Below are 26,046 nucleotides of genomic sequence, written 5' to 3'. Positions count from 1 at the left end.
GTCCATTTGTTTGACCCCTCAGCTGGTGACTGTCCTAGCAGTCACCAGCTCTCCTCCTCCCACTCAGCTGGTAAACGCACTATTGTCCAACTGATATCCCCAGTCAGATGGTGTAATATCCCACCACTCACTCACTTACCCGACACAGATGGTATAGGACCTAATACCCACCAAATGACTCTCAGCAGATGGTAACTATCTCCACAACCACCAGATGGTGCCCTCCCCTCCAGCAGATGGTATCGGCCCAGCAGCATCCTACGGAACAATTACAACCATAGACTCTCCCTATCCTAGAGGTGTGTGGGTCCTTCCGATAGATCCTTCCGTATAGTACGTTATAAATCCTTTGGTGTGTGTGGCTAACCAAGACCCCAGGCGAGTGGGGTGGTGGTGGGGGCCTTGCAAAGATTACAGTGACGGTAGAGTTCTTGGCTTGTTCGCAAAAGCCTTTCGAAAGCTTGTTGTTGTGGGAGGGGTGGGTGACTTGTGGCTTGTGCGACAAGTCCCCCCACGAGCGCCGCGGTTGTCGAGGTGCCACAAGCACGTTGATTACTAGGGGACGTGGACATCAATCTTTTTCGTGAAGGTGTGAACACTGTGGTGACTTAACGGATCAACCACGGGCCGGGTAGGTAACCTCAAACACGACAGTGCGACCCTTGGAGCACGACGGTGCAAAAGCCCCTGAGCAAATTGGTACACGACTACCCTTAGGTATAACAAACAGCCTTATGTAAAAGTCTTTAAGGGTCAGGTTGAAGGTCAGGCCATCAACACGCCCTAGGGGTCGTACGTTGATGCCCCAAGGGTCGTACCGCCGAGCTCAAGGGTCGTACTGTCGTGCATAAATGGGTTATATTAATGGGTTAGACTCGCACTGAGCACGCTGAAGTTTATTATATTATGTTATCATCATTATCATTTAAGTGTTATCATTGGATGTGTATTTCTTTGAAGATAAAGAAGAGTTTGTGCTGATAATTTATTGCCTGATCTGTAATGTATGTATGAACTGGAGGTATGGGTGGAAGGGCAACACAGAAATACCGAATCGTGTATTACTTTCGTTAATTTGAAGAAAAAATCAAGCTTTCCCAATTTTCATTAATTTGTGGAATTTTGTGAATAAATCTATCAGATTTCAGATTTTCATTTATCTGAGTTTTTCTATAAATAAACTTAGTATGTTTTCCCATTTTCATTATGAAAAAATTAATCAAGTTTATCATCTGCCTCAGTTTCATTAATCCCTTTTTTCTGTAAATTTTTTTTTTTCCGTTTCTGACTGACAGTCTGTGTTGCACCGTGACCCGTCGTGGTGATCGGTACTGGTGACCTGTCATGGTGATAGGCACTGGTGACCTGTCATGTAGCAGATAATGGTGCCCTTCTTGACGATAAGATAGATAAACAGACAGATAGCGCAGGATGTACAATGTTGGCTGCGTGATAACATGTGTACATCAGTTATCACGCGTTTTGGTGTACATAAACACATATACACATGTATACATAAGGTCAACACATACAAACAGACATATCCATATATATATATATATATATATATAAACTTCACTTTCCTGAGGTGCATGTATATCTCAGTACACATACAAGCACACACACACACACAAACATATATGGAAGAAGGGCGCATCAGTATGCGTACAAGGTTGTGATAGTAACGGGTGTGACGGAATTGCCGTAACGGCTGCGTCACACCGTACTCTGGCTCCCCGTGAACAATATAATGTTATTATTGTCTAATAAAAAAAAGTTTCCCTTAATTCTGGTGTCTTTAACCCTGTCGTCTGCCGTATTAACATATCCCTCGTGGGATGAAGAAGCTGCTATACACATGCAAGTGTTGGGAGGTATGTATGTAAGGCCGATATTCCCAATCTACCCTCAGGGTGAGAGGTGGTAATGGGAGAGGGAGAGGAGTGGTGAGAGGGTAATGTATCCGGGTGAGAGTAGAGTCCTGGACTGCTTGGCTGAGAGTGATGTGACCTAACGAGCCAATTGGTCCTGTGTTGGCTGACCTCGCTACCTTGCCAGTACATGTACAGTAACCCAACTGCATCTTTTTGCACTCCTGTACATTATTTCTGTACTGAACAAATGTCTGTATGATTACATTTCTACGTACAAATGCTAACGGGGTTATGTGTAAACTGCCCAGAGATAGCAGGTCAAACCTGATCAAGTTTTCTGAATCGTGTCATTACGCATGATATTAGCGCAACACAAGAGGACGGTATGATTTGTATAGGACGGTATAATATGTATAGGACGGTATAATATGTATAGAACGGTATAATTTGTATACTGTATACCTTATATATCATGTATTTTGAGCCTAATTTGTACTGTTGATAAGTGTTAGTATACTGTGTATATATTCCCGAGATAATCACAACCAGGGGAACCTAACCTCCGCTGTAAACGATACAAAATGTATTTGTTGTTGTGATAATGTCGCCCGCCATCGGCACCTGAGCGGCGAATCGCCCGATCCTCCGTTGGCCGCACGCCTACCCTACCCCGTCCCCTCCCAGCGTCCGGAGACCCTTGGGGCTTGCCGGCCCTTGTGACGGAGGGCAGAGCCCGGGGGAGGGGAGATGGTGAGCTGCCCTTACACACAGCGAGTGAGCGGGCGGGAGAGCCAGTGGGAGATAAAGTAACACTAGTGTGAAATGTAAGGAACCAGGACACGGTCCAGCAAAGTGGGGAACATACAGAGCATTTATGTACAATCTGCAAACATTAGCATGGAGAATATCTATCTATCTATCTATCTATCTATCTATCTATCTATATATATATATATATATATATATATATATATATATATATATATATATATATATATATATATATATATATATATAATCCCTGGGGATAGGGTAGAAAGAATACTTCCCACGTATTCTCTGCGTGTCGTAGAAGGCGACTAAAAGGGGTGGGAGCGAGTGGCTCGAAATCTTCCCATCCTGATTTTACTGTTCTAAAAGAAGGAACAGAGAAGGTGGGCAAGTGAGGATCATTCCCTCTAAGGCTCAGCCTTCTCTTCTTGACGCTACCTCGCTAACGCAGGAAATGGCGAATAAGTATAAGGGGAAAAAGTATAAGCATTAGTGGGTGGTGTTTGTTGGATGGGTGAGTTGATGGGCGTGAGGGTGGTGGGTGTAAGGGTGGTGGAGGGTGAGTTGGTGGGCGTGAGGGTGGTGGAGGGTGGGTTGATGGGCGTGAGGGTGGTGGAAGGTGGGGTATGAGGGTGGTGGAGGGTGAGTTGGTGGGCGTGAGGGGGGGTGGAGGGTGGATTAGTGGGCGTAAGGGTGGTGGAGGGAGGGTTAGTGGGCGTGAGGGTGGTGGAGGGTGGTCAGGGGTACAGCCAGCACCCCACCATTACAAGCCACAGGACCAACAAGATAGGGTAAAGTAACGTGTCGACTCAGGTTATGGCGCGGATAAGGCCACCTCCAGTGGACCGATAGTAAAGCTGTAAAATATTAATTATTGATAAGCCAGGGGAAGGAAAAAACCTTTTAGCATTGAGATAAGGATGATTATAGTGGACGTAATGATGTGACTGCCGCGTGTGTGTGTGTGTGTGTGTGTGTGTGTGTGTGTGTGTGTGTGTGTGCTGGGGGTGGTGTAGCTCCCTGGTGCACTATATTAGAAATCTATTTTTCTTTGTCTTGTTTACAATATAGCAAGCATTAGATGCGCATTCAGGTGGAGGTATACTGTGGTGTGTGTGTGTGTGTGTGTGTGTGTGTGTGTGTGTGTGTGTGTGTGTGTGCGCGCGCGATTTTCTACACAGAGAGTTTGGTGTATTTCATAATTTGCATATATTACTGTTTGTACGTATGGTGTGTGTCACGGGGAGGCCCCACTAGCTGGGAGGGGGTGAGGTGGGGTTGGATGTGGGGGTAGGAAAGCTTGGATGTTGCTGTGGGGGGGAGGGGGTAGGAATGTGTTCATCGCTGGTGACTGCGAAGCATAGTGTAATTAACACTGTTGTTGTTATAGTACTGGTAATCATGATCATGACCGATCACCGTCATCATCATGATTAGTCTTCGTCATAATCGTTAACCTCATAACCAGAATTAGAATCATCTTTAAAGTTTATTCCGTAATTTTCACTCAGGTCCGAGTTACAACTGGATACTCCCAATGCTATCGAGTCTGTTTTTGAGCTGATCATATCATTTTCTTTTCCTGAAATCTTCGTTCATTATTTGGTTTATGAGTAAATGGATAAACATGAAGATAGGATGCTTGTATATACATAGGCGTACGTACCATTTATTGTGTCAATGAATTAATCTATTACATTACGATACGGGGAGGGAGTATTCCACTTCTGAGGTTCCAATCTTTTGAACTCTCTCCACCAACATCCTTTATAAGCCTCTTCCTACTGTCCACATTCATCATTTCCTCACTCAGATTATTCCATTCATCCACAACTCTTATGGTGTACAAGCAGCTTCTTACAGCTCTTCTCTCAAGTATCTTGGTCAGTTCCATTATACTCCACAAATCCCTGACGGTACGACCATGGAGCACGAATTGACGATCCTTGCGAACGATACGACCCTTGGTTGTATCAGAGTGGCCTTTTGACCTAACCCAAAAGGCTCAGGTCAAAGGCCAGGCCATCTTAAACTCAAGGGTCTCACTGCTCAGGTCATGGGATTAAGCAAATACTGGTCATATATTCGCACTCAGATACACGAACCTATTCACACATACATACACAATATGGCGCACATACACTCCCATACTGTACCAGGACTAGCAACAAGAGGATCCTGACATACTACGAAAAGGAAATGAACTCTATCAAGAAATCATTACAACACATGACCAATGTACACGGGTTTTCAGGCACAAGCAAGCGGCCTCGGTCTATCTGATCCTTTTAAGACAGGATCGGGGAGGTGAGCAAATAGGTTCCATTTCGCTGTTGAACAAGGTACTTAGAGTCTATGAAATATGAGAACGATAAGAGAGAGGAATCTGCCGTTACCACCCGCACGCAGCAGTTTCACCCAGCTCCGCCCACGACCGATTTGTTTGGGAAAGTTTTAACGGGGTAGCATTATCATGTACAAGCCTATCAGGAAAGAATACAGGTATCAATTGTTTTGTAAAATTGATAGTCAGCCATATGAAGGTTAGTTTTTCCCTAACATAGACTCTAGCACCTCAAGAATCACATTAGGTTGGTGGATAAGTTTAGGGACGGAGGAGAGATGTGAGTGAAAGGGAAGGAGCGCGGCGGCCAAGCCCGCTTGCCAAAACGTTACACGTCTCGACTCATTACTGGACTTCACAGAGATCTAAAACATAGACTGCTTACATGCCTCCACCCGCGGGGTTTGCACCGGCAGGGGGCAGCAGCAGCACCAGAGTGAAGGGAAAGAGGGTACATGAATAACGGAAAGAACGTAAAAATGAGGCAAAAAAAAAAAAAAGAGGTGTGGAGGGGAAACCCAACACAGATGCAACTGATTTCCCGAAATCAATTCTGTAATCATATTGGTGCGCCTCAGTCCCCAGCCGGAGCTGATCTTGATTGTTATTACCTCATGAGCACGACGGTACGACATTTGGGCACGACAAAACGACCCATGAGCAGAACGGGTGTGAAAGACTGGCCTTTGATCTGATCGTTATGGTTGAGGTCAAAGGCCAGGCTGTCATAACCAATGGACGTATCGCCGTGATCAAATGCCGCAGCATCGTACTCAAGCGTCGTATCGTAGTACTCAAGCGTCGTACCGTCGTGAATACATTAAAAACATAAGGACGGTATTTTAGAGGGAACAATATTGCACCGTCTCAGAATCATGCATCCTGACGAACATTTCTGCCTGAAGTTCGTATGTGTTACGTTGTTTCCTTGGTGTCAGGATTTATGGTTCCCTAGACGTAGTGTAACTAGTTCCAGACAGTGGAACGGGAGGATAAGGAGCCTTTATAGTGCGAGGCTCAGGGGACCGAGGAGGTATAAGATCAAGGTCTCCAGTGGTGAGGGTACGATTTCCGTGCTGAAAGCTGTGATTTAGCGACCATTAAACAGGTGCAGGAAAATGTATCTCTTCAACCCTTGAGCACGACGGTACGACCCTTAAGTACGAGGGTAAGATCCCTTCGGTATAATGGCACACATACACACACCTGGCATAGGCTCGTGTGTGTGTGTGTGTGTGTGTGTGTGTGTGTGTGTGTGTGTGTGTGTGTGTGTGTACACATGATAATCATATTCAAGATTAAGAGAACGAATAACACGAGTGCAAAGCTCTCTTCCCGAAACACACAAACAGTAATCACACAGAAATGGGGCCCCGCCAGAGTAGAATTCCCTCCCTATACAGTAAAAATAGGGATTTACACACGCACGCACACACACAGTCTCTCTCTCTCTCTCTCTCTCTCTCTCTCTCTCTCTCTCTCTCTCTCTCTCTCTCTCTCTCTGAGGAGTTAACCAACGTAGGATCAAGTCAATACTTGGATGGGTAACCGCTTGCAAACACCAGATGCCATTGGCATATGTGATGAGCGTTACGCGCTTGCACTGCCTAATGGCAGGGTAGGTACCCCCTCACTCACAGACGTACATATACTCAAGAGCTTTAACATACCAAGCATATGGGTGGGTGAGGGAGAACACGAGCTGGCTGGCTGGCTGGCGGGAGAGGGACGTGGGAGGTGAGGCAGAGTGGGGAGATACCAAAGGGGAATAGCTAGATGGAGATTGCCCAAGGCGGAGACAGAGAAGGGGAGTATCGGAGTGGGATAGTGAGAGGGGGAGTATCAAAATGTGATAGCAAGAGGATAGCCAGATGAGGATTATCAATGTAGTATAGCCATAGGAGGATAGCTAGAACGGGAAGTACCAATGTGGGATAGCCAGAGGAGGATAGCTAGGGGAGGATAGCCAAAGGGGGAGTATCAAAGAGGGATAGTAAGATGAAGGTGGTGGTGTTGGGGAAGAGGTGGGGGGAGGGGGGTTGAGGTGTGCCAGACACCACTGTTGACTCAGGGAATAAATGGTTTTGACACTTGTAGCCGAGCAGTGTGTTGTGGGCGGGGCGGCGCCCCTGATGTGGGCGTCACCCGCTACCGTGTTACGCGCCCACACAACCCCACCTCACAACACACACACACACACACACACACACACGCGCGCGCGCATCTTGGGACAGAGACGTGTGGGTGTAGAATGTGTTCCTGGAGTGCCGGAAGGTCTTTGACAATGCCACACTCTGACAGAGGAACTGACGAAGGAGCGGGAATACCAAGCTGCTGACAGGCAGGTTATTCATCCTTACAGACACTGGAAGTCATGTGTATGGAACGCAGCAGGCAGCGCGTCAGGTTCGCCTACACAAGCTGGACGACGCCGGTGACAAGTGTTGTGGGTAGAGGGGATCCCCAAGGCTCAATGCTGGCACCGCTGTTATTTCTGGTGCATGCAAATGACTTGCTAGAAGTAAATTTAATCGCAATCAACAACGTTTCCTGCTGCGCTAAACCCACGTACGTTGCACAGAACAATAGAGTGCATCATACTGCAACGTAACGTAACAGTTGCCGAATATATAACAAAACATAATTCAAATGAATTCATAGTAGAGAGGAGAGGAATAGAGACCAGGTTCGTCCAACGTGTTAACGGAAAACGAGATGCATAAATCAATAATTCGAAACCAATTAGGAGATAATGTTAAGTCGAACGTATCAACTTGAGATCAAGTGAATATATCATGGTAGCAACACGTCACAAGTTGGTCAGTGATAAGTCGTCCTTCACATAAATGGACGCTGGGATGTTTTATAAGACCTGCACAAAGTGGGATCGACCCAAGCTGGAGTATGTTTCTATGTACAGTCTGGTCTCCTTACTTGAGACAACACACACAAGCTGCTGAAAAAGGTTCCAACGTAATGCTGCAAGGATGGTGGCTGGATCAAGTGAAATGAATGATAAGTGGAGCGAAGACCTGGATCTGTCCATAATGGGAAAGTAGGACACATAACAACGACCTTCAGATCCACAGCGAGCCATGATATGAACACGGGACAGTTCTTAAAGCACCAGCAGGAATTTAGAACATAACGGAAAACTGGAAGCAAGAGCAGCGTCAGGAGGAACGTGAGGAAATGGTTCTTCCACTGGAATAGTGGACACGGGGAACTTATTGGACCAGGAGGAGATGTATGTGGATGGTAGTGGAAAACTCACATCTCGATATGGTAGAAATATGAGGTTAAGAGGTGTGGCCCCACAGGTGTAAAGCGCTCTCATATGTGAAGACAGGTAATAACGCACATACACTGGCCCACATTTATAAGCACGCAAACATATGTAAACTCACACACATATACTACAAACAGACACTAACACCCTCCATCCCCCTCCCCGCAAACACACACACACACACACACACACACACACACAGAAAAAACACACATAGATCACTTTTACATTAAACACAGATAACCTGAGTCGCTAGCTGTGTGTGCATAACCCCAGACCAACATAGTGGTTCAGACCCAATAATTACTCATTATCTTACTAACACTGTTTTTACATCCTTATATGTAGCTTCCATCTCTCAGTGAGATCATTACTTTTTTCTTATCTTTCTAATAGAAAGCCTTCATCTTCCCGAACGGTTCCTTATAAATCTTTCTTTATACTTCGGATCCTCCGCGTTCTCAATAGACTCGTTTTTTGTGGTTTGTTTATCATTGTAGTGTCCGGGAGTGAGGCGGCGCTGGCGTCTGTGTGGGGGTCGTGTGTCGGGTCTGGCATCACCGAGACTCTTACAATAATATATCTGGCATCACTGAGACTCTTACAACAATATATCAACTAGCTCTGATAAGGGGATCCTGTCGCTCCACACTTACACTTTGGAGAAGAAGGAAATGGTTACCCGAGAGTGAATACTTAATTCAGTCCCCTTGAGCACAATGGTTTGGTCCTTGAGCTCACACGACGATACGGCCCCTCAGTATGATAGCGTAGCCTTTTGACGTGACCATCAAAGATCAGGTCAAAGGCGACAGGCAACACGCCCAAGGGTCGTACCGTGAGAGGTTGTCTTGTGTAGGTTTGTGCGTGATGTATGGATGAAGCCGTGACTGGCTACACACACACACACGGTCTTCCGCGATGAAGTGGTTAGCATTAATGACGATGAGTCAGCATGGGCTCGCATGGGACCGAGTCCTGGGAACGGCAGTCGACCCACATCCAACTCGGGTGTTTATCCTCCCCTCGAGGCTGGTCGATTAATGGATACCTCGCCTACCTTGAAGGTGAGTTCATAAATAACACATGTGACGTATACACAAGGTTAAGACGGGACAACACGATTATGAAATTTTCTCCCCGTTACTCAAAGTTCTCGAAACAAATTGTCTTGTGATATATATATATATATATATATATATATATATATATATATATATATATATATTTATATATATATATTTTCCCTGGGGATAGGGGAGAAAGAATACTTCCCACGTATTCCCTGCGTGTCGTAGAAGGCGACTAAAAGGGAAGGGAGTGGGGGGCTGGAAATCCTCCCCTCTCGTTTTTTTTTTTTTTTTTTTTTTTTCCAAAAGAAGGAACAGAGAAGAGGGCCAGGTGAGGATATTCCCCCAAAGGCCCAGTCCTCTGTTCTTAACGCTACCTCGCTATCGCGGGAAATGGCAAATAGTATGAAAAAAAAAAAAAAAAAAAAAATATATATATATATATATATATATATATATATATATATATATATATATATATATATTGTTTCATGTGTTTTCCACTTCACCAGTCGGATAAAAGGAACTGAACGTAGGGTCACTATTCATCCGTAATCTTAACGTAATCTAAACTATCCTACGCTGAGACATCTGCGCAAGAAAATCCCATCCCTCTGAACGGAACAATACAATGACGGACATGAACATTCTCGCAACACTCACCTGGGACGTTCGTTGCCTTCCGTCGTGTGGCTCCTCCTCGGTCTCCCTCTAGCACTCTCCATTGGTGAAAAGTCAGCAAAGTGGTGGGCGTGGAAATATATGATGATAATCACAGGCTTCACAGCTTATTACTTCTCGGGATGCACACTTCAGAGTCATCAAACAACAAAACAACACTAAAACCGTCACCAGCACACAGTAACACAAATCCTGTATCGAATCCAGATCACATACTGCCCACAGTTAGGTAAAATTGACCATAAAATGCAGTAATTGCAGGGAAGCGTCAAACTACCAGCTGACGTCGTCTGTGGCGGGCGACGCTTCCCTCAAATTCCCGCGTTTTTCGGTCGCTTTGTTTACGTATGTGGACATTGAGCGATCTGGATTCGACTGAGGCGGTAGATTGTTGGCTGATGGCGGTAATTAGTGTTCTTAGTCGTGTTTGATAACCTGTAAAAGTGAATATTTAATGTAATGATATCTGTGACCATCACGCCCAGGACTATGATGGACCATAACAACAGAATGTGCTGGAGAAAGATTAAATGAGATCCACGTAAGAGGCAACGAACAATCCGGGTAAGTGTTACGGGAATATTGTTTATATTATTGACGCAAAAATATCATAGTTTAGACACTGTAGATAAGTTGGAGTGTTTTATTGTGTATGAATTTCCCCGTCACGAAATCGTAGTGGTTATGATGCTGGAACGTAACTTGGTGGGAAGTTTCAGTTCGGTCAGTTTTAGTTTATCATTGTCAGTCTTACTCTTTAAAGTAGAAATGTGTTCCACCTGAGACGATCACTTTATAGAATGTTGAATTACGTTGTGCTAGCATATATTTTAATAGGTCAGGTTAGGTTTCGTGGGTTGGAACATTAACCCAAGAAACCTAACCTAACCTAGCTTATCGTAACCAAACATTTTAATCACCTCTTGTGGAACAGTTCGGTCACTTATAACCAAAGCATTGATTTGATTTTCGTTGATGTTAATGGTAGAGTCTCCGTACCTCTGTCTTTCCAGATAGATATACGATTCCGCAACTGTAGCCACTACGTCACGAAACGAAATGTGATGGCAGTGTGCGTGAAGTGGATAGAGCTTGCAAAAGTTAACTTAATATATTGCTTTGTCCGACTGTGTTGTGTGGAAACACTTGTTAAGGGAGTAACGATCATGTTTACGTGAAAATTCGTTTGATTTCTGTTTTAGGATGAAATTGCAGCGTGATATAGCCCGAGAATTAAAAAAGAATGCTCTCGTTGAAAAGTACCTTGGGTGTTGATTAACAATGACATATACAGAGTAAATACATAATGTTTATGTTGTATGTAAGTGATGTTAACATCCTAAGTCGAGCTGTGTATAAGGCGACCTGACGACGCCCATGTAAACAAACACGTCACGTGACCCACTTGTCTCTCGTCGGCCTTAACGCCAGGGTTAGGCGACCCACAGTTAAGGAAGGCTGTATTTTCAGTATTATATTCAGAATTACTTTCCCCGCAGTTCCTATAACCATGATATCTATAATAACGAGATCTTTAGGAAGAAGGACCGCCTGAAAATTTGAGGTGAGAAAATATCGGATTCTTTTTGTAGGCTTGTTACGTTTTCATATACACGAAGTCTTCGAAATTAACTTACGCAAATTTAGATGGTACTTTGGGACCTGAAGTGTAAGAGAAAGAGAGATGAAACAAGCATTTTCATTTTCCGTAAGCAATATCAGCCTGCTGCCTAGGAAACTAGACAATTTTCATTTTCCGTAAGCAGTTTTAGCCTATAGCCTCGCAGATTTCGGTGAAACATTAATGCATGTAACCACCCAGTATTATACACATCTGGAGTCTGGACATATATATTCAGTTATAAACGTTCACAATTTTTAGTAGTAGTAGTAGTAGTATTTATTATTATTTTATTATTATTATTATTATTATTATTATTTTATTATTATCATCATTATTATTACCCTACGCTATTTTTCGTAGCTCCTTCATCCAGACCTTGTTATTTTAGAGCACTGCTGTTTATCTCAGGGACACTCCTTTTCTCGCTTCAGAAGCCTGGAATAGGGTTGGCAGCGTTTGGCAGTTCAAGGGATAACCTGCCCAGTGTACTGGATTTATCGATAATTCTCTATATTTCAGATCCTTTAACAGTCATTGCTGCTCTTGCCTTCAAAGGTTTCTTGTCCATTTTTCCATAATCGACGCGTTTATTGTGAAAAAGGTATGAATTATTTGCGTCAAATTAAGTGCATTTCATAGCTAGGCTAGGCTAAAGTAAGACGTAGTATGCTCACATTAGTTTTTTGTTGTTTGTATATACTCTGTCATAATGTTTAGTTTGGTTAAGAGAGGTTCGATTTATTGGGTTCTTATACTTACGACCTTCGAGCATAATAGCCTAATCCTTGAGCACGACTGCTAAGTATAAATGTGATCTGGCCTTCGGCCGTACAATATTGAATTTGGTCAGGTCCGGCCATTATACCCAAAGGTCTTAGTGTATTGTCCATAGGTCATACAGTCGTTCCTTCTCCAGGGTTATACCGTTGTCCGTCCACATGGAGTTAGAATGAATACGTTCTACCGCTGTCATGCGTGTAAAAGTCTGAGATATAATCCATATGAACCCTTGTTGTTATGGTTTGTTGATCCCGTCTTCATGTCTCCCAGATCGTCTCTCAGTTATGAAGGCATAATATATTCATTGATGAAGTTTTGAGATATTCCCAAGGCAGTCCCTGTGGCCTTGAGGTAGCAGGTTTCTTTCGTCCACGCTTATTTCATCAGCCCTCGTAGCCTCTCGCTGACAGTTGGTTGAAGTAGTCTGTTTTGCCCCGTCGCTGCTCGGGTCTGCATGTTTAGGCGCTCGTCTGCGGTGGTATTTACTGAGCATAGGTGGCTGGTGCCTCCGTCATCGCCGACTTTGTGAGGCAGTGAGTGGAGGAGGAGGAGGAGGTGGAGGAACCATCATTTGTCTGCCGTGAGTGGTCGAAGAGACGCCCATCTGACTGACGGGTACTCAGCGCCGCGAGCCAAGGTCCCTCTATTTGTTGACCTGTTATTCTAATTACTCTAACGCGTGAATAAAGTTTATTTTCGGATCATTTCTCAGTTTTGAATCATAATTAATCTGGAGGTGGTTGTCCTGGAGAGTAATGACCTCGATGATGTGTTTCAAGATATCACAAGGACTTGGGTTGGCAAAGTTTAGCCGCAAATCATTAAATTTCGTTTGAATGACCAGTTCTTCTCTAGGTAATGAGCATAAGAACTCTGCACAGTTTAAGACCAACAACCATTGCAACAATGAAAAAACTCTTTGTATCGCTTGTTTGGTTGGGATTTAGTCCTGTCAACTGCCAGGGTCATTAATGCCGTCAGCAGGCTACACCTACCAACCTACGAATCTTACACCTGCTTCAGGTGCTAAGGATGATTGTGAGACCAAATTTACTCAGTGTCTATGTGGCCCATGTCTGGCACTGTTTTAGAAATAGCTTTTTTTAGAGTCAGGTAAATGATGATAATAGAAATATTAGCTATTTATAGAATCGGGTAAATGATATTGATAGAAGTAATAGTATTTCGCACTCCCTGACAAATACAGACGACTTGATCCTTTCGAGTCAGTGAACCTCTTACAAGAACCTTTGTGTTGCTGTGTATATTGTTGACTATAAGGAAGCATTCATTATAATTCGCATATGTTTATTTAGGCTGTAGGGAAGACATACATTATCATCACGTTCTTATTCATTTTTTTGTTGTTGAGCTTCCTTAAAAATTTGGTGAACGCTAGTAGGTGAGGAGGCTACGGTCGCTTTTGAAACATTTGTATATTATTTGTGACATATATGTTGAGGATATTTGAGAAAAGTGGTAATCTTTGATAACCATGATGGATAGCCTGGTGGTTTGTGCAGGCAGTGCTGTCATGACAGCATGCATGAATTGCTCATGGTTTACAGTGAATTACCGAGGGATTTTATTTTTTTTCACACCGACACGTCAGCCATTCTTTTTTTCCTTTTAGGGTATTTGAACAGTAAACCAATATCAAGTTTCGTAATAACCACCAATGGAAAAATTTTCGAACATTTTGTATATAATTCAGAAATAATCTGCATCGTGGGAGATTCGCGCTCTTGAACTATCCATAATGCCTGAACAAAGGTGTTAATCATATATGAAATGGCGAGTTGAGTTACGTATATCATTGTGCAAAACTTAGCAAAGATAGATAGATTGTACAAACTATTTAAAAAAAGAGATATATTCGTATTAGTAATATGTTTAATGTGTTTAACTACAGATAGGTGAAGAACATCCAAATGATGTATCATACTAGGCTACAAATGTTGTGTGTGTGGTTCAAAACTGTAGGCTCTCCTTTCATTGTGTACGGTAATTGTTATTCATATTCATGACTTTTTTTCTCTTTTTATGTATATATACACTTATTATACGCCCATGGTTATTATTAGCATGTCATTAAAGGGACTGAGGCCATTTGTAGCACCACGCTTGGCTAAGGTAAGTAAGCAAAAGCATTTGAAAAAACTATGATGTATGTTATGAAAGGAGTAAGAAAACATGGTTATGCCGAGGGCACATACATTATTTAGATGTAAACATGAATTATTCACATCCATATTCATAAACACAGGGGCAATGTGGGCAGTGTAATTCTGTTCTGGGATAGAAAAAAAAAAAGTGGTCAGACATTTGCGTGTGGTATCATATATATAGTGCTGTCTTCTTAAACCTGGGCTACGTTGGGTTTAGTTAGAATGGGCTAGGATTTGATTAGATTTGTTTAGATGTATTAATCTGTTGAGAAATATTAGGGTACACTTACCGTGAAAATGTATTACGCATGCGAAACTGCGAAACAAACCTAACCTGACGAGACGTTGGGTTAACCTAGGTAAAGTTTGGCTACGTTTGTGAAGTTTGATAAAACGAGGAGTACGCAATTCGGTATTTCATGTGCTCAGTTGGTGATTGTCCTCAGTCACGATCATTATTACTACCATGACAGTTCAACTTTATCATGTGTGCTGCATTCCCAATTTGTGATTTGAGTTTTGCATTCGAGTGTGGTATTTTTATTTTTACTAAGGTGATTGATATCGTGTACCTAAGCTAACCCTGATACTTTGTATGTTTATGTCTTTCTGTTACCATGATTTTTATTACACCAGCCCACTTGTCACTACCCTCCTGTATTCCTGTGTTCCTAGCCTTGTACCCTTCACCCGTGCTATCATTGAAATGCTTTGTCTATGTACATTAGGAGAAAAGGTTCTAAAACTTTCAGTTATGAAATATTTTAATTCGGTAAACTTTGTCACGTTCGTTAATGTATTTGTTTACAGATCTGTGTGATTGCATTAGACAAACCCTTGCATATCTATTTGCAAAATATCTGCTGTTTATCGAATATATGAAACATCAGTGTATTATATAAGGCATTTTCCACATCGTCTTTCTGAGTCCAGAGCAAGGCTCGGTCTGTCAGACTGGTTGGGTGTGTGAGCGGGCGTCCGCGGGCCGAGGAGAGACGCTCATTTGACTGACACCGGCGAGAATTGAGCGGGAAAACGTCAACAAACATGTCAGGATCACTTACCGCTCTTAGGGGGAGGGTAGGACTTGGTTTAGGGAAGGAGGGAGTGCTGGGGTGAGGAGCTGACGAAGGGGGTGTAGGAAAGATGAGGGTGCTTGGATGAGGTATGGGAGGGGCGTAGGGAATGTGAGGGGTGCTGGGATGAGGATCTGTAGAGGGGTGCTCGGGGGATAGTGTGGTGTGTAGGGGTGAAGAGCTTACGAACGTAAGGTGGGGTAATGGAATGGTGACAAAGTGATGAATGGATGATACACAGGGTGAGGATGAGGGTGAGGATGCTTGGGTAAGTAGCTGAAGGTGGCAGGGAGGGAGGGGAGCGGGGATGCTTGACTGGCTGGTAGGGTGTATAAATATGGCACTAAAATACGCTCCCGGCAATCCTCCAGTACAAAAAAAGATATATGCCTTACTCTTGTATACACTAACCCCCTTCTATTTCAAAACTCTAACTTCTCGGGAGCCACAGCTCTTTCTCCCTTCAACCAACCTAAGGGGGTAAAGGGTGTATGGTGAGTGTCGGACGAGGTGAGGGAGGACGACAAACGCCGAGGGTGAGTGGAGGTAAGTCGGCTAAGTTCAGCTTCGCTTTACCAGAATCACGAATTTCGGACCCCGGAAAGTTGATAAACGTTTTTCGTAAAGGTATCACGAAAAGGAAAATTTAAAGCAAGCATTAGAGATTCGTTAGTGCTCTAGAGAAGTGCCTTAACTGATAAATAGCATGAATGAAATACGGAAGGAATGACGTCCCGCCCCTGTGTCTGGAGCTGCTGCCTGTGGCTGGTCAGTGCATCAGACAAACAAGGTTGAGTTACGCGGCTCCCGCTGCTTCGTCACAAAGGTGTGATGTCTGATCAACTGATTCGGAAACGCACTTAGAAAAAGACCATAACTGTGACGGAGAGAGATCAATGAAACGTGCGTGAATAAAACTTGAAACTCATTGTGTGTGCAGATCAAACTGGCTGTGAAATTCATCCAGGAAGCCATAGATTAAAATGCGATCATACTCTCGAAGCTAACAGACACAGAGAGGACGGTCGCTCCTCTTGCTAGGTGGCTGAATTGACTTACAGAAGGGGTTACGTCTCCCGTAAGGGTTGATTGGGCTGTCTGAGAGGTAAATCGACCCCTAAGAGAGATAGCGTCACCCTATAGACATCACTCAGGGCCAAAACACGTGTACGGCTGAACTAACCTTAGTTTAGAGCCATTTTATTCTGACCTTCACAATCTTGGAGTCCGGTAGAACCGGGCAGTTGTTTATAGTTGTTATTATTATTATTATTATTATTATTATTATTATTATTATTGTTATTATTAATCTATAGCCTTGTTCATTTATCTCTACAGACACCTGTTACTTACCCAAACAGTTGGATAAGACACGGAAGCAGTAAGACTTCCGCATCCTTTCTTATTTGCGATAAATTTACGTAAATCATTCGGAACTCGAGAGACGCAAGCAGGACGGGCGTATGATAAAGCCGTAGGATTCTTGCGGTTCGGTTCATTGCTCCCGCGTACTGGCGCTGCCCCATCTCACCGTCTGAGAACTGGCCATTACCAGCGGAAGAAATCTGCGTAGTGCATTTATTTTGCTTTATCCCAGTCATCACAAATTATGGCCGGATAAACATCTTGCCACAACAAACAGGGAAGAGAGCGGATCACCCACGTTGGTGCGCGTGGTGTGGCTTGAGGCTCAGTAACAAGCAATCCCTCGTTTAAGCCTCGTTAATTAGCCCCAGACGTTGACAAGAACGAGTTTACCCGCGGGTCCACGTTCCCGCCTCCCGCCACGCGCTGTTTGCTTATCATATTAACTGATTATTTTTCCGCGAGCCAAACTCAATTTCTTGAACACTTTTTTTAATGGTACCCTTTACTTCATTCGTCTTAGATTTTGTAGAATAATGGAATCAAGAAACTGCTCTCATGTTATTATTATTATCGTCATCCAAGGACCTGTTTTATGGGTTCCTGCAGCGATGAGGCAGCACTTCACGCAGCAGCAGGGAAGGTGTGGACTCCTTTGGGAGTATATGGAGGCCCACAGAGAGATTGTGCAGTAATTCTTTCCGTCCTTTGACGATGATGCAGCCTCACCAGAGGTGCTGTGCACCCGTGCTCTGACTGAAATGCTTTGTTTACCTAGACAGTAAATGATTTGATACTAAAACTTTAGTTTAACTCTCTCTCTCTCTCTCTCTCTCTCTCTCTCTCTCTCTCTCTCTCTCTCTCTCTCTCTCTCTCTCTCTCTCAGGGGCGTGAGGCCTTCATAACAACCCAGGAATCAACCTCGTTAGCTGGAACAATCCCAGGTTTGTCGCCATGAGTTAGGAAGTGGTGAGTGTAGAAATGTCTGGCCGGCAGGGGAGGCATTCTTCCTTATGACAATGTGGGATGAAGCGGTTGGATATGATAGTTGATTAGTGGTACGATCCTTGAGCACGAAGATACGACTCATTGGTATAATAGTCTGGCCTTTGACCTCTGACCTTTCAGGATTAGATCAAAGATCCCGACTACCATACCCAAGGGTCGTTCTGTCGTGCTTAAAGGTCGTACAGAGGAGTCATGGGGTCAAATCATTTCCATGGGACTAAACTGGGACGTGTTTCTCCCTCGGATGGGTCGGGTGAGGAGCCTGGTTAATGGGGTGACCTGTGACTAGTAAAGTAACGAGTGACTGTCTGATGAAAGCAAAACAGATAGACTATCAAATGAGTACCTGACAGTCAGGAAGTGTCAAAGAGTCTGGCCAGTGACTGTGGCCCATCCGCTCAGTGTTTTGAATCCATCATAAGGGACTTAGTGTCACACACTCGGCGGCTAGAGATAAAGCCACGAAAAAACTTCTCTCATGGTTTTATGATTGGAGCGAAAATGTTTTTCGAGTTGAAGAATTTTGGTTTGGGTTGGTTAGATGACTGGTGGGTGTCTGGTGAGGAAGAAAGAGCTAGAAATAGGGAAGGAAAGAGCTCTTTTCTTTCCTTTCCTTAGGGGTTCAACTCCAGGGAGCTTCAGATGTCACTCTTTCTTGACACACTTCACCCACTTGTTGACACGGCCGCCTCATGACCCCCAAGTATTTCTTGTGTTCTTCGTCGTCAGAAAGTCAGTTTTTGCGCCGTACTGTAGATTAATTTGTCGGTGAGTGATACAACATGTTTCCCCTTGTCTTACCTGAGCAACACCCGTGAATACGTTTAAACATAAACGAATACCTTCGCTTCAGTTACGCCTGATTGCTTTCCTGTCATCCCCCCAATGATCTATCATGTTTCTGATGTCTGCTGACACGAACAGCCTCGAGATGACCCCCAGTGGATTGTCGTTGTTTTCGTATCCTTGTATCACTGGCCATATTCCCTACCGTCGTGGTTGTTGCCAGCGTCAAGTGTCCAGTAATCACAAGGAAGCCAAAGGCTGTTTCCATGACCTTGAGGGCTCGGGTGTTTATCTATGCCCCAGTCTCCGCTGCAGGTACGGTTGAAAATGTTTCGAGAACACAGGCATCCTCCTCGCTCCCTCACAACTTGCCACAGCCTGTGTGGGGGTTGGGGAAAGAGTGAGTTTTGATGAGGTAAAAGAAGAATTGATGAATAACGTGTAATTTAAGTTTTTACGACTATTGAATCCTCAAAAGCAATAATAGATTGTTACACAACCAGTACTTGCCCCTAATTACTACTTCTGGCCTTTGGTAATGTTTTACCATCCATCATGTCTGCACTTGATTCACTCCTGATAACAGGCCAAATTCTACTATCAAGATATTTAGTTCAGAGCTTCGTCACCGGCCTTTGTCGCTTCTTCATTACCTACTTAAGTCACGGACTAAAGGCTCGTCGAGGTCAGGCACTGCCTGAAATACATAGTTTTAGTGAGGTACAGGAGTGACGACCAACCTGCTCTGTTTGTTTTCACCGGTGTTATGTATTTCCTGAACTTATGTGTGTGTGCTTGTATCTCTTGTGTTTGGTCCCCGTTTTCTGTGGCGACGACATGAGACGGAGTGGTTCACACTGTGTTTGTTTATGGCTGTCACACTCTCGTGTTTGTTTACACTCCACCCCTCTCCTCTCTCCTGGTCCCACTCCCGCCTCTCCGTGTCCTACCTCCAGCCACCTACCACCTTCCCCATTTCTTCCCTTCTTCCATTTTTCTCCTTTCCTCTCAATCCAGTCTCCCACCTTTCCCTCCCATATTCCTTTCCAGCCTCTCCCATCTCCCCTTCCATCTCGGGTGAGGTTCACCATTCAATAATAGTGTCTATTACACCCCCTTGTCTGTAGCGGGCACTGGTCAGGTTAGGCTAATTTGTTGTTCCTCCCCACGTACTTCATTATGCTTTGATTATACAGTAGTTAAGATTACATTAGACTGGTTTAACTTAGGATTACATTACATGTCTCGGTCCAAAACGCAATAAACTGAAAGAGATTATATCAAACAGAAAAGCTTGGAATCTTGACTAGTAATTACGTTCACCCAGTATAATATAATATAATATATATATATATATATATATATATATATATATATATATATATATATATATATATATATATATATATATATATATATATATATTATCCCTGGGGATAGGGGATTAAGAATACTTCCCACGTATTCCCTGCGTGTCGTAGAAGGCGACTAAAAGGGGAGGGAGCGGGGGGCTGGAAATCCTCCCCTCTCATTTTTTTTTTTTTAATTTTCCAAAAGAAGGAACAGAGGGGGCCAGGTGAGGATATTCCAAAAAGGCCCAGTCCTCTGTTCTTAACGCTACCTCGCTAACGCGGGAAATGGCGAATAGTTTAAAAGAAATATATATATATATATATATATATATATATATATATATATATATATATATATATATATATATATATATATATATATATATATATATATATATATATATATGCAGCATCAAACAGGACGTTACGTGACCATATATATATATATATATATATATATATATATATATATATATATATATATATATATATATTTTCTTCTAACCAGGGGAAACGAAGCCTCACGTCTAGCCTTACACCGGGTCCAGCTCTCTGGCCTTAAAAAACCTCCTCCGGCTGAGAAGAGACTTCGTTCCGGTAGTCAGTGACATTTACTGAGGTTAATTGAAAGGACACAAAAAAAAGCGTCGTAAAAAAAAAGTGTATTAAGGCGGAAACAAGAGACTAACTTGTCGCCGGCTTGTTAAAACCCTAAACTTTAGAACTTAAGAGCGAAACGGAAGGTAGAGGTTCTCGGAGTGTATCGTTGTGATTTTATTTCGTTTCGTTCTGGCGAATTATGGTCGTGTACACGTAATAGTGTGGTGGTCCAGCGGTTGATTTGAGTGGTGTTAGATATGCAAGTAGTACATTCAGTTTACCAGCTATCTACAATTTTTTTTATTATAAGCCAATTCAGACGTGTCACACACACACACACACACACACACACACACGGAGTTGGTTGGTCCAGTTTCAGTTCATGTCCACTTCCATTACACTTACTGTACTTATCCTCACCGGTCATGATTTACCTGACGAGCCTTGGTGCTGCAGTGGTTAGCCTTTGCGACCCACTGATGTAGAACCGGGCTAGGGTTGGAATCCCGGACAGGGCAGCCGGCACACAGCCAACCCAGCTTTTCATCTTCCTCTATGGCTGGATTGGTCGTATATTAAGCTGTGGTGTGAATATGTATGTATATACATACAAAAAGTTAAGAGTGGTATACATATACTTTCATAAGAGACGGTCTGTTAAAACGTAGGAACGTAAACTTGATAATATATTCAGAAATGCAAATTTTTCCCCCAAAGATGGCGTCAATATGTTGAAGAGAAAAAAAAAATATGCATAAATTTACCCAATTACATGTAACAGGAAATACGAATGGCGGGGGAACTCAAGCGACGGGGAAGTTCAAACGTCACCGTAGCGGAATGTGCGAAAACAAATGTATGTAAATTAGATTTTTTTTATTTATGTATATATATTGTGACCCTCGGAATACTACCGGAGATTTAGTGGGTGAAGGGGGAAGCGGCCTCGAATGTGCCCTAAAACATGGTTCTCATTATGTTACATTACACTTGCGGCCGGTCGGGACGCGGCATTTAAAAAGATAAAAAAAAAAACGGTTTATTTACTTAGCGTTCGTCACTGTTCGTGAGCGGCGTCGTGGATGGATTGGTTGCTAGTTGTTGAGGAAATGCCAATAATGTTTCCTCCAGGGGAGGGTGGAGGTGGAAATGTTGGTTGAGGAGAGTGCGTGGTAGAGAGGCACAGAGAGAGAGAGAGAGAGAGAGAGATACAGTTTGTGACTTGTATATTTGTGTTAATGACGAGCGGGCGGGAGCTGGTGTGAGGGAGGGAGGGTAAGCGGAGCGGTGGCGGCCCGGCCTGTCTGATAGTCAACACCGCGACGCTACCGACCCTTCTCTCTCTCTCTCTCTCTCTCTCTCTCTCTCTCTCTCTCTCTCTCTCTCTCTCTCTCTCTCTTTACCCCTACAAATTCTCCCCTCAACCCTCCTGCTCTCTCTCTCCCTCTCCCTCCTCTCACCCGTCCTGCTCTTGCCCCTCTCCTACCCCAGTCCTTTACTCCCCCCACCACCCTTCCTGCAACACATCCTCCTCGCTATCCTCTCCTGCATCTCCCTCCCCATGTATTAAGATATTTACATTTTCTAAAAAAAAAAAAAAAGTTTGCCTCTAGAAATGTTCCCCCTTTGCAAGTAAGAAAACGGGGAGTCGAGTACCAATACAGACCCCTGCCTCACCTCAGCCAGCTGGGGTCCTCACTATCCTTCCTGCTAAACACAACATATCATCACTCTTGCTTGTTTACTCTCTCGTCTTTTATGCTTCTCCTGTCACCTCTGTCATCGTCCAGTCATACCGGGAGCTCCTCCTGCGTAAACATGATATTTTAATCTTCGTATCTCTTCATTTTTATTGATGTACCTGATCTTGCAGAAGTACATTTTTTGTCACATTCACTGTCAGTGATACTGGAAGCTGAGATTATGTAAACTTCGATTTTCCAAACGATGCTCATGACTCGGGGAGACATTTACCATTCTCAAAGCTAGAATGTACACTGCAGTCACTGTCTATGACCTTAATAATCCTTTATGTAACAGTCCAGAACAGTTTTAACTGTCTAGAACCGTCTCCCAACCTTCCCATGCTCTCCTACCAACACAGAAGTAACACCAGAAGCAATCCACTTCACGATGTTTAACCCATGGAACACATTGTTACGACCTCTGGTTACAAGGTCTTGCCCTTTGACCTGACCATGGACAGTTGGGTTGGAAGAGGCTAGACCTTCATGCCCAAGGGGTCGTACAGTCGTGCTCAAGGTTTTGTGAACCTCATCATTCTGTTTGCCACCTCCTCCACATATGCTATGGTCTTGGCGCGTCACCACGCCACCACACACCCTTGACTGTACCGACTATACAAGTATGGGTGAGTATGAGGCGAGGAAGAGAGGTTGGCTGGAGGCACCATTATTGTATCCAGTACAAGGGTGATAGGTACGTGCAAGATGTAGGATGGGTAGGTCAGTGGATTGTTGACCAACGTGTGAGTTTGGTTCCGGCAAGAGGTGGGCTGAGGGTACTATATAATCTATAGGGAGGCAACACGCAGGAATCGCTTCTTAATCAGTACAAACACATATGGGCGAGTGAGTAATGCATAAGGGATGAAGGTTGGGTGAAAGATCACCCATGTATCCAGAACATAGATACAGGTACATGCAATGCAGGATCTAACACGCAAGGAAAGACATAGTATTACAGGCACATAGAGTAACATCGCCTCGAGGATGTTGCATTCGTACTCAAGAGACTTGAAGCCTTCAGAGGAGATTTTCGTGAATAGAATTCAGCATGTACCTCACCCCTGAGCACCTTAATCATCTGCACGTGAACTGATCATGTGCCTCACACCTGAACATCTTAACCACCTGTACGTGAATTTAACATGTACTTCGCACCTGAACACCTCAATCAGCTGTACGTCATTCTGGAGTGTTTCAGTGAAATGGCATTGAATACAGTCTCGGGTCTTGAACTGCGGTCAGAACCTGTCCTTTACTTGCGCTACCATACCTGTGGCCAACCACCTGATTGCAACGGTACATACTTAAGGCCTCTTACACAGGATCCCTTGAAGTGAAAAAAGGCTTGGATGTGCATGTGTATGTACGTATGTATGTGTGTGTGTGATGGAAGGTGGGACAAAGCGTGTCATGGTGATGGTAGTGGGTGGGTAGGGGTGGGCAAGGAGAGTGGGGGGTGGAGGGAGGAGGAAGACCAGTGTTTAGTGATGCCGTACAAACCGGTGTAAACAGAGGGGTGTGTGTGAGCGCACGTGGCCGCCGAGCCTGCCCTCTACACGTCAGCACCTCGCATTAATTACATCCACTTCCAGCAGGGGTACAGTGGGGGAGTGGAGGGTGTGGGGTGGATGGCCACACTCTAGGGGCAGCCTACTAGGGTGGTTTGCTGACCCAGTACTTGGGTAACGTAGGGAGGCAGGAAATATAAACAATGAACAATAAGACGAGACTATTAGTCCTTAGTACTTGTTATCAGCTTTAGAAATACTCATGTGCATTATTCCACGTTGACAGTGTTGATGGTCTTTTGGAAAGGTTGTTAGCGAAGTATGATGGTGGTCTTAGGGCGGTCTGCGATTGATGGATCATGCCATGTGTGCTGCGAGAGGTGGCCATACCAGAAAGCAGTTGACACTGTCCCACACACACACACACACACACACACGGGGAGGCTGGTTTAGTAGCTGGATCATCAGGCAGGAATAAAGGAGAAATTCCTTCAAGGGACAGAGGAGTGTCTCAGTGCACGGGATCAAAGGACGCGTGTCAGATGGGCCTTCTCCAAGTGGGTGGGAGTTCTCCAGTTTGGACACCGGACGAAAAAAAGAGCTCATTGAGAAGGTCCACAAGGAAGGGCAACAAAGCGGATACCAGAATTAAGAGAGCTAATGTACGGGGAAAGGGTAGAGGCTTTAGATTTGCCTACCTTGGAAGAGAGAAGAGTGATGGGTGACCTGATCATGATCTTGAAAGTATTTAAGACTGATCGACAATGGACAGTTCTTCGTGAGATGTAGAGATAGAGCAACCAGAGCACATCACTTGAATTTAACAAAAAGAAACTTAAAAAAAAAAGGATGTATTGAAAGAGATGGGGCCCTTACGTATGTAACCACCCCCTTCTCGGACAGCACAGACAGGTACAGACGGACGGACGGAGACAGACGGACGGACGGACTGACGTTTTCACGAGATATGTTACGAACTGTTTGTCGTCCATGAGAGATTTTTGGACGTCGTTCACGTGGTGGTGGCCTCTGTCGTGGGCCAGCTCACCCACACCCGCTGTGTCCACGTACAACCTGGGTTACGCTGGCAGCTGTATGTTATGTGGCAAGAAATGCGTTAGCTATGTTGTGTTACCACACCTACATTAGTTATGTTGTGTTGCCATAACCACCATCATCATCATCACCCTCATCATCATCTTCATCATTTACCATCGTCATTATCATTATCATCATCATCATCATCATCATCATCATCATCATTCAACCTTTTCCTCCTTCCTCCCCCCAACATTACGCCAGAGTCAGCCTCCCCAGTCTCCCTCCCTCAACTTTCCCTCCACTTCCTGCCTCACTCTCCCTCTAGTACCTACCACCACCTCTCCTGCTTGGAAGGGGTGGGGGAGGGCGGGTGGATGTGGGTGCGTCCGGCGGCCGAAACAGAGGTGTTGATCAAGTCCGCCTCGCCCACCCAGCTTCCGTTGCCTGGTCTTCACTCTCTCTCTCTCTCTCTCTCTCTCTCTCTCTCTCTCTCTCTCTCTCTCTCTCTCTCTCTCTCTCTCTCACTATGACCCAGACAAGGCCACCACCCCACCCCACACCCGGGTCCTCCACTTCTCGCCAGACACAGCAGCAAAATTTCGCCTCATGTTGACGGACGATTTTCATATCAAACATCCGGTGTGAAGGGGGTGGGGTGGGGGGGTGTGAATGGGGGAAGGAAACGGTGGAGGAGAGAGAGAGAGAGAGAGAGAGAGAGAGAGAGAGAGAGAGAGAGAGAGAGGGAGAGAGAGGTGCACCTTTTAAGTAAATGAGTGGAGGTCCACCTCAAACAAGGAGCACTCATGGGGAGGAGGATCACTCATTAGAGGAGGAAGATCATGAAGTGAGAGAGGAAGACAGTGTTCCACCTCACATGGCCGAGCCGGAGCAGAGGAAGCTGTAAGATTGGTCGCCTTCTGTGTTACCTTCATGTAACATCGACCAGATTGTCTTCATGATA

The 26,046-nt window shown here is 44.3% G+C and overlaps 1 long non-coding RNA gene across 1 annotated transcript in view; it reads left to right on the top strand.

Annotated features, from left to right (window-relative positions):
• The first annotated feature begins 10,404 nt into the window (after window positions 1–10,404).
• Window positions 10,405–26,046, top strand: part of LOC139764021 (uncharacterized) — a 52,350-nt gene continuing 36,708 nt past the window's right edge. The window contains exon 1 of the long non-coding RNA XR_011716298.1: window positions 10,405–10,593. This is a non-coding gene — a long non-coding RNA (uncharacterized lncRNA). The remainder of the gene's footprint in view (window positions 10,594–26,046) is intronic.

Source organism: Panulirus ornatus, chromosome 48 (genome assembly GCF_036320965.1).
Source record: "Panulirus ornatus isolate Po-2019 chromosome 48, ASM3632096v1, whole genome shotgun sequence".
Taxonomy (NCBI): domain Eukaryota; kingdom Metazoa; phylum Arthropoda; class Malacostraca; order Decapoda; family Palinuridae; genus Panulirus; species Panulirus ornatus.
The sequence above is the reverse complement of the archived record's forward strand: the minus strand, read 5'-3'. Positions and strand labels throughout refer to the sequence as shown.